The sequence below is a fragment of the Lepisma saccharinum genome, chromosome 1, assembly GCF_977018435.1.
Source record: "Lepisma saccharinum chromosome 1, izLepSacc3.1, whole genome shotgun sequence".
NCBI lineage: Eukaryota > Metazoa > Arthropoda > Insecta > Zygentoma > Lepismatidae > Lepisma > Lepisma saccharinum.
This window is the reverse complement of record NC_139229.1, coordinates 38676517-38692629: the sequence shown is the minus strand read 5'-3', so window position 1 is coordinate 38692629 and position 16113 is coordinate 38676517. Positions and strand designations below refer to the sequence as shown.

Sequence of the window (16113 nt, the reverse complement as noted above, 5' to 3'; positions counted from 1 at the left end):
AATATTTAAATAAAAATACATACAATGGAAAATATTGAGAGTTATGAGCTACAATCATTCCCTCCAAACAGGAGGACATTTGCAAATTTAAATCAACCCAACACAGAAATCGAGGTTGATCTTGATGTAGGGGATGGCTTTATACACCCCCACAGAGCAGATCTATACATCAAATTTGATGTTGTAAAGCTCGATGGTACAGATTATCCTGCAAATTCAAATATAAGACTTGTAGACAATTTTGTGCCGCATCTATTCTCTGAAATTGAGATCAGAAAGCACGGTGTTGTTATAAACAGAGTGGATTATCCCGGCATTACCTCCACAGCTTTGGCCACATTAAAATTATCCAAAACCGAGGCTTCATATTACAAAATCGGGGGATTTGAGGCTGGTGATAAGATATTATCTAAGAACCACACTGTGCTGTTCCCTATGCGCCTGTTGCCAGGATTCTTCTCAGATTACAAAGAAATTATGTGGAATGGTGGGTTAAGAATCACATTTAGAAGAGCTGCAAATGATAACAATGCTTTGATGAGGTACAGTACAATAAACCCTACAGGAGAAGCTCTGCCTGATACCCTACCAGATGCAGGCAAATGCATTATTCAGACCATGGAGCTAAGAATCCCTGTTGTTGAGTATGAAGCCAGTTATGGTCTTAAATACAAAGCTGATATAATAAAAAATCCACAGGTTCCTCTGCAATTTTATACATATCAATGTGTACAGAAGCCTGCATCTGGTACATATTATGAGTTTGATGCTACAAATTCATTCTCCAGTATTCAATATGACATGCCTGATTTTGTGGTAGTACTGTTTCAGACTGGAAGACACAACAATCAGGAAAAAAATTCAAGCAAATTTGATAACTGCAACATCAAGAACATATATCTTAAAAATGGCAGAAATGAGGTCTTTCCTAGAGAAAATTACAATTTAGACATGTCCAAGGATGATTTCCTCAAATTATATGAGGCTTTTTCGGCTTTCAAGAGGGTCACAATTGGCAATACTGACATGTATTACACACCAGATGAATTCAAGGTACAGAGACCCATGTTTGTAATTAACACTTCAAAAAGGAAACAGGTTGTGGTGAATGACAGAACAAATATTAAAATTATCTGTGAATTCCACGAGGCTTTACCTGATGACACCATATGTAGTGTTATTCTCATAGGAGAAAAATCATATGTTTATGATGTAAGAAATGAGAGGGTCACGGAGCAATTCTAGAGGTTCTCTGCATATTGCATTGTTTTAATATTGGATTGAGGCTGAGGTCCAATTAAACTTAAATTGGAAGTAAATACATGTGTATATGGGTGTGTATGTGTGTGTGTCTTGGCTTAATTTCTGGTGTGGCCAAAAAAATATCAATTTTTGACAAGTTTATGGACAAAAATTTGGCTGATGCAACTTTTGTAAGTATTAGCAAAACAATCTGAGGAGGCTCTTCCTTTCTCATGGAATCCATGAGGGCTTTTTTACAAAAATCTTGGATTAGAGGGGGTGCTACACTTGAGCAAAAAACTCATATGGGCATGTTGAGCTAGTTTTAAGTATAGCCAAATATGCTTGGGGAGAGCTCTTCCTTTCCTGAGTTTATAATATCACCAATACAACTACTCCAAACGTTAGCAACCAGAAAGGGATGCACAAACCAGAGGGGAATTCTCCAAATACCCCCTTCAAATACCACATTGTTTACATGTGTGTGAATAGAGAAATGCAATGTGTGTGTCGGAAATAACTGAAAAGGTTTGAGTTAAAGAAGGTTTAGATACATCGTACACTAAATGTTAAAATAATTGGTTAGTGTACGTGTGATATTCAGCAAAGTCTTTCTTCTAACCGACGCTTAAAAAGTTAGAATGTAACAATTTTCCTTTTCACAACATAATGAAATCTATCTTCTTAATTCTTACAATAGTAATAATATTTAAAAACTACAGTTTTTGTGTTTGAGCAATATAACACTAGGCTAAGATAACTTCTTAGTAATTGAAGGTATTAATTGAAGGGAAGGCTTCTTGTTTCGTTGATAGGCTGTTCTCGGAATTTCACATACAGATCCAGAGTAAATATTCATAAATTTAAATATTAGTTCCATTAAAACAGTTTGCTTTCTTGTGTAACAAAAGTTCTGGAATATGTCAGAAATGAAGCAGTGGATGAATAATAAAGAAATCTGTAGAATTAACAGAAAGATAGTGTCAGGAAAGAGATAAGTGTAAGACATTTTTAAAAAATATTATGCAGTTATTTATTATCTTAAGGTTTTCCTTCAATTTTGTTAGTCATCATCATCGTTCGCAGTTTCCTACCTCTGGCTGGGTCGGCATAGAAGTCAAGCCTCTCCATTTTTTTCCTGGCCTTCCACCACTCCTCTCTTTCCACGGTGCTCCAATGTTGTCATCTTCTCCTAAAACTCTCCACTATCTGCTCTTTCCACCGACATCTTGGTCTCCCCCTTGGCCTTTTTCCCACTCCTTGTGCATGGCAGGAAGCTCTTACTGGTAGTCTATCTGCATTCATCCTCTTCATGTATTCGAACCATCTCATCTGTGCCTGATCTATCCTGTCCTGAAGCTTCACCACACTCACTGTGTGTCGAATCTTCTCATTCCTTATTCTATCCCTTCTAGTCTTCCCCAATATACTCCTTAAAAATTTCATCTCCACTGCCTGTATCTTTCTGCTGTCTCTCTCTGTCATTATCCAAGTCTGCTCCATACTTAATTATTGGCACATAGTATGTGTTATATATTACCTTCTTGCATTTCATACGTACCTCCCTGTTCCATATTAATCTTCTAATGCTTTGATATAGTCCTCCACCCATTTGACCTCTTCTGTTTAACTCCTCATCTATTCTTCCACTACTCTCAATTATGCTTCCTAGATATTTGAAGCTCTCCACTACCCTCAACTCTTCCGTGCCAATCTTGATTCTTGGTTCATTTCTGGCTCTGTTTCGTGTTGTTATTAGCACCTCGCTCTTTTCTGCACTGAATTTCATTCCAACTATCAAGCTGTCTCTGTACATCGCTATCGCTCTCTCTCTCTCTCTCTCTCTCTCTCTCTCTCTCTCTCTCTCTCATGTACTACTTCTTCGCTGTTTCCCCATGTTACTAACTGTAAGTCATCAGCAAACAACAGGCCCTTTATCTCTTCTTCTCATATCTTCTTCTCCACCTCTTCGTTAATTGGTAATAATAAATAATACTAATGTTAGTACAGTGCGTTCGTTTCGGCTCTGGGCCGAGCTAGCGCGTAACATAGCGCACATGCCGGGATTTTCGTCCCGCATATTTACGCACATATCTTTAGCATGTAGACAATTATATTTATTTTGCCTAACAAGTACTAACCTGCGTTATAAGATTTGTTCAATGTTGTTCACGAGCTATCTCGACCCAAAGCCAAAAAGGGACGCACTGTACTACACCATGAACTACTGCTCCATGCAAAATTTTAATTCCAACACTGCGTAAGTAAAAGATCTTCGAAATTGTAACAAGAACGATTTGTCACTTTTCGACGGTTAAGATGAAAATACATCTACGAACCTGCATTATACCGCGTTTGGTAGAACCTGTCCCGCTTCCCGCGCTAGGGAGCGCTCGACAGTTTCGGTGCCAATGAGAAACAAGGAAGAAAATCGTCTGCTGGGCAGCGAGGAGCGAATGGAAGCCAGAAGAGAGGCGCTTACGTAGACGCTGTTGCGACGTTGCGTATTTTAATTGGCTGCCTGGCTTTGACTTTCCCCAGCACCGAGAAAAGACAGGGAGCAACTAGCGCGGGAACCGGGACAGGTTCTACCAAACGCGGTATATATATATATGAATTATTGTCATTATTTAATATGTGATAGGGCCTTCATTATATTTTATTCTCTGTTTTCTATCTTTCCCCCTCCAAACGAAAGAAACTACCAGATACACACCTGCCAACGAAGAATGAAAAAAAGAACCACGTGTCTTGTATTGCGAGCACTTGAATAATATCGCTAATTAATATTATAAAACTGCGCTGATAACATTTATTCACAGATGATGTCAAAAATTTACTTAAAATTAGAATAAATAAACTGTGAGATACTCACGGTTCCATTCATTCAGAGATGAACTTTGATTGTAGTTACATAGAAACAGTCGTGTGAGTCAACAATGCATAATTATTACTTCAGCATTGTTGTTCCCAAGCTTCCATATTCAATCAACCCATTATTTGAGTGCATGAAGATTTTTTACATGCATACAGGTGCATCTAAACCTGCATCTGGTAACACTGGAGCAGCAATATATTGTAATTATCTAATGGAATACAAAATCTACCCATTACCAGCAGAATTGTCTATATTCACGGCGGAAGCATGTGCTATTCGTCAAGAACAATATCTTGGTAATCCATAGTAGACATATGGAGAAGCGAATATATGTAGAAGTCACTAGCGCCATCAAACGGTTAGGCGGCAACTTTAAGTTACAAAACCATGGGAAAGTAACAATTTGTGCGATTAGTTCACGGCCGACATGCAACTCGTAAAGTGATTAATTAAATTTCATCAAATTACATTGTATAGTGCAGTGGCATTCATACTGTGAGGCGCCGAAGTTTCGCAGGGGAGGCGCGAGAATTCCGAAAAAAAGAGAAAATATCTCAAAGTTTAAAATGTGTTAATTTTTAAAGAAATGCCAATTTCTTCATCTGTATAACTGCAATTCACGTTGGTTATCCATCGGTAATGTCATCTTGAGACAGAAACTGCACTCTTACTGTACCCTGTAGAAGACTATCATTCCAATGCTAAAAATCTAATTGATAGTGCCTTTGAACAGAAATTAGCACACCCTTCTGCAGTGGCTCCCCTCACTTTTTGTCACTTTTCCCCGCACTATGCTAAACCTTATCTACCAAGGGAAATTAAATTATTCTTACCTCCCTCCCCACAGTTTTGGCAACTTAGCCCTCCCCTCAAATTTTGCCGCCGCCACTGCCTTTCTGATCTTGTTCACAAATTGAATGAGGCTGAGGTTGTGCGAGGCCGAGTTGGAGTTCGGAGGCTGAAGCTGGAGGCCGACCTTGAGCTTGGAGGCTGAGGCCGTGTGAGGCCGGAGGCCGAGATGGAGTTCGGAGGCTGAGGCCGAAGGCCGAGTTGAAGGTCGGAGGAGATGGAGCTCGGAGGCTGAGGCCGAGTTGGAGTTCGGAGGCTGAGGCCCTGTGAGGCCGGAAACTGAGTTGGAGGTCGAAGGCTAAGGCCGTGTGAGGCCGGAGGCCTACCTGGCCGACGTGAAATGGCCATTTCTGATCTCGACAAGGTATTCTACGTACAATGGTATCCTTCACCTATGAGACAAAATGTCAGCCTTTCAAAGGAAGTTGCTGCTTTGTAGCAGGAAGATTAAAGCATTGATGATTGCTTTCGCACGTTGAGCATGTTCTTAGAAGAAACAGGACTACAATTAAATTAAGGGAGAAATCCAAACATTTTTTTATGCCTGTTTTGAACATCTACAGGGTGTTTGTTTTTTTTTACAGTATAATGAATTTACATTGTTATATACCTGTATTGGGATTTGATAAAATTGAATATTTAGAAATCTAAAATTATATTGCTTTGTGGTTAAGATTTGTTCACTTTGTTTCTTAAGAATTACATTCTTGTATGCGCAAAGTTTTATAAAAATATTAAATAAAGAAACGTGCTTTTCCCCATCCAGGATGAAGTCTGAAGCATTAATTTTTACATCCAGCAAGTCTAAATCTTTTGTTAAGTATAGCTTCAGTTATCATCTTAACCGGCCTTGGTAGAGGTTTTTAATTGAATGAAAGTATCTATTTTCTTAATTTCCAACCTTACCTAAGTAGGGGGGATTCAATAAATGTTAATAAAAAGGAAAGAGCAGTCAAGAAAAAGTCAAGAATTTTAGATTTGTTATTTCTGTAGACACCCTGATCTATTTTCCAGCTTTTCTTACTGTCTGCATTTATCCTTTTCATTTCATGAATATCATATCGCTGAATGAATTGGCAGCACCTTATAAACATTAAAAAATTGTACACCACTTGCATTAATCACACACATTATATTTTCATTACTTGTATATGTACCAACCACAAACAAACACGTTGAGGGATTTTGTGTTGGTCTTTTACAGTCACATGTATTTATTATTGGAGGGAGGCGGTTGCAGATTGTGGCAGCGGAAGGTAACTACGAGAGCTAAAAGTATGAAAACCCCTAGTACGAGGGTCACTATTTATATTTTGAGCCTAACAATGAAAAAAACAGGAATTTGGCATTGAAAACTGCTTTATTGTTTTTCGAAGTATTCTCCTTTATGGTCAATACACTTTTGCATTCGTTCGAACCATTTGTCAAAGCAGTTTTTCCCATCTTCTTGAGACACCTCCATAATATTGTTTTTGAACGCATCAACGGCGTCTTCCGCTGACGAAAATCGTTGTCCTCGCAATTTATTCTTGACATTCGGGAACAAGAAGAGGTCATTGGGTGCCAAATCAGGACTGTACGGCGGATGACCCATCAATTCGATTTTTTGACTGTTCATAAAGTCTGTTGTTAGACGAGATGTGTGACAGCTGGCTGGCATTGTCTTGATGAAGAATGATCCGACGGCGTTTGTTTGTTTTCCGTATTTGACCGAAGACCTCTGGCAAACAAATTGTTGTGTACCATTCAGAGTTGACCGTTCTACGTTCCTCTAAAGGCACAGTTGGCACATGACCAGTTTTCCCGAAAAAACAGGCGACCATTTGTTTCGATGTGCTTCGAGCGCGAACAACTTTTGTTGGATTGGGTTCATCTCGAAACACCCATACAGTCGACTGCTGTTTACGTTCCGGCTCATATGCATATATCCATGATTCGTCACCTGTTACAATCTTATATACGTCTTTTGAAGCACCACGATTGTATTTATCGAACATTTGTTTGCACCAATTGACGCGAGCGTCTTTTTGAGTTTTTGTCAAATTGTGTGGGATCCAACGAGAACATACCTTTCTCACAGCTAAATGATCATGTAATATTATATATATGCTGGTGGAACTAATGCCTATGGTTGCCTCAATGTCACAGTATGTCACATGACGATCTTGCAGTATTAGGTTTTGCACAGCATCAATGTTTTCTTGAACAACAACTGATTTTGGACAACCTTCGCGAATCTCGTCGGTGAGCGAATGGCGGCCACGATTGAATTCGTTATACCAGCGTTTCACAGTGACAAAGGATGGGGCTTCATCGCCAAATGTGGAAGTAAGTTGATCGATGCACTCTTGTCTTGATAATCCACGTTGAAAATCGTAAAAAAATCATCGCACGAAAATGTTCACGAGTTAGTTCCATTTTATTGTTGTCGCGCAATCTCCAAGGCAACATAAACAACACAAATGAAGCTATTGACAAAACATTTGAAGTACGTTATGGTCAATAATGCCAGACGATTCCGTGCAAACGTTAAATCGCGCCTAACTTCAATCAGTGTTGCCAAGGCTCAAAATATAAATAGTGACCCTCGTATAGTGTGGTATTTGTATTACATTGTTTTTGAAACATTGAAACAAAATAAATCTTATTGTTCATTGTAAACATCGAGCAGTAGTTTTTATTTCACATTATGAATAATAAGCACCCGTCAGTATTTTCAATTTATCTGAACCCAGAAACTGTAAATAAGTTTATTGCTTACGAATATGAGATTAATATATTTGGAACTGCACATTTGTGTGCTCGATTAATTTGTTCAGTTGTCTGACAGTTTTCCTATCTGCATAGTGCAACGCTAGAATTTTAGTACACAACGCTAGTATTCGTTTCATGGATAAATTCACCTACAGTCGTTACGTCATCAGGAAGATATTCCATGTACTCAATCTCAATCTCCTTTTTGTAATATCGTTGGAGAGACATATTTGTGATGAATAAATGAACAACATTTCGGCATCAAACGCGGTATATAAAATGGCATTTCGGTATAGAAATGGTGAATATAATCCTAATTTTTATTTAAAAACTAACTTATTTCATAAAATAAACATTTCCTTTCAAATGGCACATTTATGTGAGAGTATTAAATTCATTCCTATGTAAAGGTGTCCATTTTTGCATCTCGAAATTTACCGCAGAAATAAGTTGTTCGTGATTTTGTGTAACTCGCTAGATAATTCAGACTTCAGGAACTAGTGTGTGGACAGTGGCGTCCCCAAGGGGTATAGTTGGTGGAGTCATAACCCCCATTTGGCCTAGTATCCCTTAAATAAAAAGTTAGAGGCAGGAGAAGATGACAAAATGAGGGCTGACTACAAAAAAAGGTTACGTAACCCTACCCTTTCGAAAATCCCGGGGCACGCCACTGTGTGTGGTAAATAAACTCCAAATTTCGTATTTGAGTTTACTTCGCATCAATTCGTGATATAGGTAAGAAATGCATCTCACACTTTTAAGAAACATAAAAATGATCATTACAGCTTGCTGGTTCACATTTCGTGTTTCCGTGAAAAACTACCGTGTCTCTAGTAAGATGCCCCTCGCCATGGATTTGGGTTGGGGAGAACCTTGTCCTTCAGGTCGGCGCCTGTATGCTGGGGTTTGGCATAATACCGAAAATATTGGGAAACGTGACATTGAAACCTGCTTCCATGATTCATAAGTGATGGACGATTTACGACCTAATGACCTGATCCTTACGATTCCATTCATATCAATGTGGACGCGTTTCTTCTAATAGCTTTCGTAAGAATTGTCGTAACTCGTAAGTGACGTGGCTATTCGAGTCTAAGCGTAATTATTAATGTAGACATTGTAACTGCGGATATACGTGACGTATGAAACGTCAGCATAATTTTTTTTGTAGTGTTATCAATTTTTTTTAAAACCTCAGAGGTTAACGCAAATATATGAGCCCATATATTAAATGGAAGTAGTAAACATATTAGATAGTTATGTCTTACTGATAGCGACACGTCTAAAACGAGTTAATGTTTGTCCTTATCAGTTGATTTGAATATTGTAATAGACTTCCGGTACCATTGGAGGCGTGTTCAGCCAACGGCATATATAAATCGTCGGCAAATTGCCAATCACAGGTTCATTCATTCAGTATTTTTCCATCAGCAATTTCATCAGTTCAACTCATCGTCTGGATTAACTCAAGAGGTAGAATTGAGACTTAAAGTAACCAAAATAGAAATTGGCTGTCGCAAAATGCGATTGGGATTTTTTATGTCGTCGATTATCGGGATGTCTGCAGCCTACAAATTTCAACTTTCAAAACAGAAACAAGACAACCCCTCCCCCTTATAGGATATGAAACTATACGCCCGGTAACTTCTTCTTTCAAGCTAACGAAGCTCTGGCGCGTGGACTCACGGTCAGTATAATCCTCAGCAGGGTCGTGTTGTCCCGTGCTTGTCATGTGTGCTGAGTGCCTCCTACAGCCTCTTTTTAACTAGTGTATGGAGATTTTATCTAAAAAACAATATAATTGTTGACAATAGTCTAGTAATAGTAGTAAAACTAGTCCCCACACAGCAACCCGCAACAAAGTTTTTTCACAATCTCACTACAAGAGACTTTTTCTACAGGCTTCCTCGCTCGTGTAATAACCTACCTCCAAATGTTGACATATTCCTACCAGAGCACATTTTTAGAAAATTATTAAGGGAATGTGTAATCTCTTTTTCTGTCATCTTGTACTCTATTGTTTTGTTTTTATTATTATTATGTTGTTTTTCTGCTGTTACTGTTTCAGTATAAAATGGTAATACTGTACTGTATCTGAAACTTTTGGTAAATAAATAAATAAAGTTTTAGTTTTAGATGTCGATTGAGGAAGTTTTTAACACATATTTGTTTCTTGTTAGGCTCTGTCTTCCATTTTGATTTTGTTAACGAGCATATTCCCATAATTCGTGACGGCCGTACATAGCCTATGTGCTAATGTACCCATAATTTTAAAATAAATCAGCCTAACTGGCCATACTGTTAGAAAGTGTTAGATTTTCCCGCTTCTTTTGGCCCAGAACAATATCGCTTTCTCGCGTAACATTATGAGACAGTGTTATCTTTTCCATACTATAGTCTCCTACCTAACGACATGGCGTTGTGATGAAGCAGTTTGTTTAAAAAATCCAATGCACACGCATTCTTGCAGTCATCACAATCTTCCAGTCAGAGACATCAATAAATCTTTACGAATTACCCTTTCATATTCTGCGGGCAGTTTTATCTTGATGTTCCAAGTTTGAAAATTTATGGCTCACGGTAACTCCGACAAAAAGTTTGAAGCCTTTAAGACTTCATGGATTAGATTCTCTTCACTGTTAGTTTCTACGTAATCTGTCCACTGAAGAACGAAGTTAATATAAGCAAGACCACATGGCTATTGATATATACTCGAGTTCCAGTAGCGCCAACTTTTGAGGAACATTGGGTGGACTGAACTCGGAGATTTGTTTTATAATTTTATGCAATAATGCATGTCTTAAGTAGGCTGAGGATTTGCTGTAAAATGTATCTTCTGTTCCTTTTCCTGGATAGAAGAAGTAGGCTGCCGAATGTAACCCCTGATTCGCCGAGGCTTTTCCGCGCAATTTTTAAATGTTTACACTTATTTCGGAAAAACGTTACAACTCGTAGACTATTGGACCAATCTGCTTCGGGTAAGTTTTGTTTTCAAGCCAAGAGGGCATGCAACTGCGTACAATGCAGAACGCCGAAGTGAAATGGACGGGGTGGAATGAGTCGTGCCCCAAAAATTTCCATGAAAAAGAATAAAAATCTAGACTTCGCCCCATCTTTTCCCCACTTCTATGGGAAAAGGACGCAAACTTTAGCCTTCTTTTCATAGTATGGACCTTTCGTAATTAAATGAAAGTTATTTCATGTTCTTTTTAAGTGCTTTTAGGAGGAACGAAAACAGCACGTGTTATAAGCTTCACGCTGACAATGTACAGCTCGAAAAACAAGGACTCGAACACGTGACCTGGACGTGTTAAAAGGGTGAAAAAGTTCTCCAACCTTGACGAAGGCTTTTCCCAGAAAGCCTGTTAGTGTTTCCACCACAATATAAAAGTATCAAGGTGCAGGTAGCATGGGAATTTTACCTAATTCTTCTTGTCACCTTACGGTGACAACGGCGGACAAGACCGTCGTTTTGCGTCTCAGGTGACACCGGAGAAATAAAGGTTAAAAACCGTTAGAGGCCTTTTCTGTCCCTATTAGGGATGGCCAAATCCGGATATCGGATAGTTTTATATCCGGATTTCAAATAACCGAATATTCTGATTATCCAAATGTGTGCATTATCCGGACAATTTTATCGTTTATCCGTTTTACGGGCTATCCACATACAGTAGTATTCTTCTATTCGTATTTCACTGTACTAATTTTGTACAAATCCTTCATAAAATCTGTACTATCTGGATATCAGTGCCCCTTTACAGCCTCAGATTTTAGTTAGGATATTAGTCCTCAAAAACAGACGTTGGTCCTACGTAGTTACGGTAAGGGGCTGATACCAGGGTGCGAAATCATTGAAATCTGGTGGGGGGAGAAAGTTCTTCGTCTACAAACCCCCTCTCCACAAACATATGTGTAAATTATACGATACATATTTTTAACGTTATTAAAAGTAAAAATAAATTACTCATATAAAATATATTATTATTATTATTACTATTATTATTAATTACATAAAGGAAATTATTTTGTTACTTTATACATATATTGCAAAGCAGCTAATTAATTACTTCACTAACTGGTTAAAGATGTTAATAAATTATGAAATAGTTCAATTGGTTTTATTATGTGTAAGTTTTTGTTTAGTTTGTGCTTTATGATAAATCAGTTAGATTTCACAGTTATTATTGTTTTGCATTCTTGTTTTACTTTTATTGTGCGTATTGATGTAGATTTGTTAATGATCTCTTGAGAGAGAAAGCATTCAATAATCATAACTACACTAATGAGTGTGTGTTTCCGATATTATTCTTAGTAAAGTATATTTGAAATTAAAAGTATTTGCTTATCTTTTGTTTGTTATAACAAAAACTCTCCCCCGGAAATTTTTGATGGGGGACCCCCCCCCCCCCAGGATTTCCCACCCTGGCTGATACTCGTATCGTGACGCTCCCACAATTTTCATTCAATCCATCCTCCTTTACAATCCCAGTCCCTTCCGAAAAAAATAAAATCCTGCGTAGTGGCACCCATTATAATTGTAATAGAAAGGTAAAGGTACCCCGCTGCACATTCCAAATCTGTCATTTGTGGAGGTGTGGTCAGCACCATACACAGGCCACCTTTATCCCCTCCCTGTGCCCATGCATTACATGCTGAGAGAACCCCAGAATGTGACCACCACATAACTATAAGGAAGATCCGTTGAACACGGCAGCGCAATACTCGTCGAGACGAGACCGGTTCCAATGTGACCGTATGGTGGGAGGGGCTTACCTTGAAATGACTGTCGCTGTCTCCTCTTCACATGACCAGGTGTAGTAGCTTGTTGTTGAGTATGCAAGTTTTAATCTGTCATAAAGATTATAGAGGGTCTTTCTTCGAATTATCGGATTTGTCACGTCCATGGGAATCAGTTTATGGCACCTTGTGCTTGTGTGCATGTCAAGAGAAAGAAGTACAAGATAAGAAATTATTCTTCCTGTCTAGTTTGGAAAGTTCTAGAGAACAAACTTCCCCACTTTGACGTTTTGTAATTGAAGGAGTGAGAGAGCCAAGCCACGTTCACCATGCGCTTGAAAAACATTTCAAGTGAAAAGTCTGTTACAGACATTGCCAAGACAGATTTTTTCGATGGGCCACAGCTTTGTGAGTTCGAACTTTCTCCCAGTTTCTTACAAATTCGAAAATGCTGCTTGGCACTATCTTGCCGACTTGAGTCTGTAATATTATTTTTAGCCTTGAGCTGTCAATCTTTATTAGCATACCTTTCAGACATTGTGAACTCCCCTAAGATTTGTTATCAGCTGACAAGGGGATTACTGTTTTTGTTCCCCTATAAGGAAATTGGATCACGGTGGAGCGATTTTGTGGATAAAAATAATTTTTTCGTATAGTAAAGAGTTGTATTTAAGTTAAGAATTGCGTGTTTTAGTGGTGGATATAGTCAGGGATAGAAAAGAATTAAAATAATTCAGGCGCCAGCACCTTTTTCTCAGATGCAACTTTTTTTAAATACGGTCTAAGCAAGCCATGAAACCAACTAACATGAAGCTATACATTTTTAATTACAATATTAAAACATTAATTTATTAATTAATACAAAACTGGATTAAAAGTAATTAATTCTTGCGTCGGAGTGGCCTTCCTGAAGAAGGCCCAACTGATAACAGCATGAATAGCTATGCAATACATTCTGTTATATGGCCAATTCTACCATAGTATAGCAGCATATTTTTAAAGTAGGCTAGCTACAGTGTAAAAAGTTATTATGGCATGTGTATTATTCTGATTTATTACATGATACAGAAAACACACACACACACACACACACATTATAAATACATACTGTAATCGTTATTTTAAAACAAGCGCCAAGTGGAAATTTTCAGGCGGCATGGCAACCGGGCGTCTTGTATTTTTCTACCCCTGGGTATATTGTGGAAGAAAGAAAAATAGAGTGATGACGTTGGGTACGAGTGATCATATGAAGACTACAGGGAAAGAACGTGCTTTGTCCGTCTTATTGATTTTACAGGAGAGCACCTTATTTCCCTGTTCGCATGGCCATGAGCTCGTTCATTCCCTGTATACACAATCACAACTTTTTTTTTTTTGTAATGGATGGAAAAAGTACAAATCTATTGTACAATTCATAGACCCTTCACAGAGCTAACTGATAACATCTTGACCTCAGTTTGGCTAAAAATGGACAAAGCACGTTCTTTCGTCCCTGTGTTTTTCACATGATATTACGTATATCTTGGATGTGAATTTAATAAATAGTTGACAAAACTTTGTCCGTGTGAAACATTCTTTTCTTAAACAAAGAATACGCCTTTTTTATATATATATATATAAACAAGAATATATGCACATGAGAATCCGTAACATTCACTAGATGCCATTCAGGGCATGGGAAGCCCTTCTTCGTTCATTATTAAATAAAATAAAATCCAGGTTTTTATGAATTTGTATATTTCAGTACTTTCCAAGCAAAGCACTTTATACCGACTTTTTGCGTTAAATTGTAACTTCTCGCAATTCAACTTGACAAGTTTTTACAGCAATAAATAAATTAATTCATACTTTTTCTCAACTCCACCAACCCCCTCTCTCAAAAGAAATCGTCATAATTCCTATAGCAACTGTACAGTCACAGTTACAGGTACAGTCACGGACAGTTCTGCGTTGTAGCAATTCCATTGAAAGTAAATGAGGTCATTACAACCGAGAAGTGTCCGTGACTGTACATATACAGGCAACAGGAATTGTAGCTTCCCTGGCGACGTGATTCGAACAGGTGTTCTCGGGTTACCAGTCAGGTCAAATTGGAGTTGGCTTCCAACGTTTCGAGTAGTGTTGCCCACGAGACGAGACTTTGGCCTGTCTCGTCTCGTGGAAATGCTGTGAAATCCTGTCTCGTCTCGAAAATATTCGTTTGTCAAAGGGACATATGATCAATCTCGTCTCGTCTCGAATTTTTAAAAGCCTGTCCCGTCTCGTCCCGTGGGCAACACTAGTTTCGAGGGCATACATTGCTCTCATCTTCAGGGTTAAACGATTAAAAAATGTTTAACCAGAGAATTAGGTATATGTCCATTGCACATTAAACCCAGATCCAACTTGGTAAAAATTATGAACGTGCTTCCTTTCTTGTAAAGTTTTCCGTGATCAACTCTGACGCATTTTTCTACGCCAGAACGGCTAAACAGCTCAATTGGTTTGGACGTTACGTCATTTAACATCGGACGTAACTGATTGATGAGAGAAAGGAATGCAAAGTCTTCGTTACATTGTGTCCGATCCGACTGCCAAACTCAGTTTCTTCGTGCATCTCTTAAATGATAAGATACATCCATTACATCCAATTTTTTTTTCTGGGAGAGGCACAGAATATGTTGTAAACATATGATAAGGTGTAACGCTGGAAATATTACGGGTAGATTTTTCAACATATTAAAAAGAGCCTAAAAATTATACAGGGTCCGGCAGTATATATCTACCACTTTCAAAGGTTGATATTCCAACAGCCCCGCAGTAGGGATGAAACCTAGTATTCGAGGTAAGAACACGAGGAATGCCATTTCTGTAGCAATGGAGCGTTGGATCATGAACACCCTGCTTTTGTTTTAGCGGCGTATTATAAAAGTAATACATGGTATGGTATTACTGCCACTGCCTGGGGGTACCTCAAGAGCCGAGTTTTTGAACACGTATCCCTAACTTAGAGACCCTGAGGAGGAGAATTAGGGAAGAAGTCCGGTCAATTCCACCCACAATGCTGGTGTCTGCCATGGATAATTTTGTTCGTCGACTCCGTGAGTCTACAACACGTAATGGTGGCTATCTACCTGATGTGATTCTCAAAACATAAGACGAAGGGAAAAGTGTTATTGTTTTACAAATGGCATTATGGTATCTATCAAATACCACTATCGTGCTTTACATTAGCTGTATTGTGTTACTATAGAAAATGGTAGATATACACCATTGTATTGTATACCAATAACTACGCATATATATATGCGAATGTTTTGCTTCAGGGAGATTTCACACAGAAGCGACAAGTTACAAGCGACACGTCGTTGCAAGTGAACCCTCAGTAATCAACGCAACCCTTCAAACCAAAGAAACAGGACAAGCTGGACGTGTCGCTCGGACTGGGCTGTTTTCTCAGTACCGTGCATCGTATTGCCCAGCCCGTGGTTCGCGCATGATTGTTTTGCTATTCGCGATTAAAGTTACCACTTGAGCGCTTGTGTCGCTTCCAATATGGCCGCTCTACGTAAGATAGATCTTTGTTTACATTCAGTAGTAATACGTAATAGCAGCGTGTTGTCATTGCTGGTATGGAAGAAACGTTTAAATTACGCGTTATATTTAAATATTGC

The 16113-nt window shown here is 38.5% G+C and overlaps 1 protein-coding gene across 1 annotated transcript in view; it reads left to right on the top strand.

Annotated features, from left to right (window-relative positions):
- The window catches only part of r (carbamoyl-phosphate synthetase 2, aspartate transcarbamylase, and dihydroorotase rudimentary), a 228192-nt gene that overhangs the window by 29131 nt on the left and 182948 nt on the right, over window positions 1–16113 (top strand). The window lies entirely within an intron of this gene.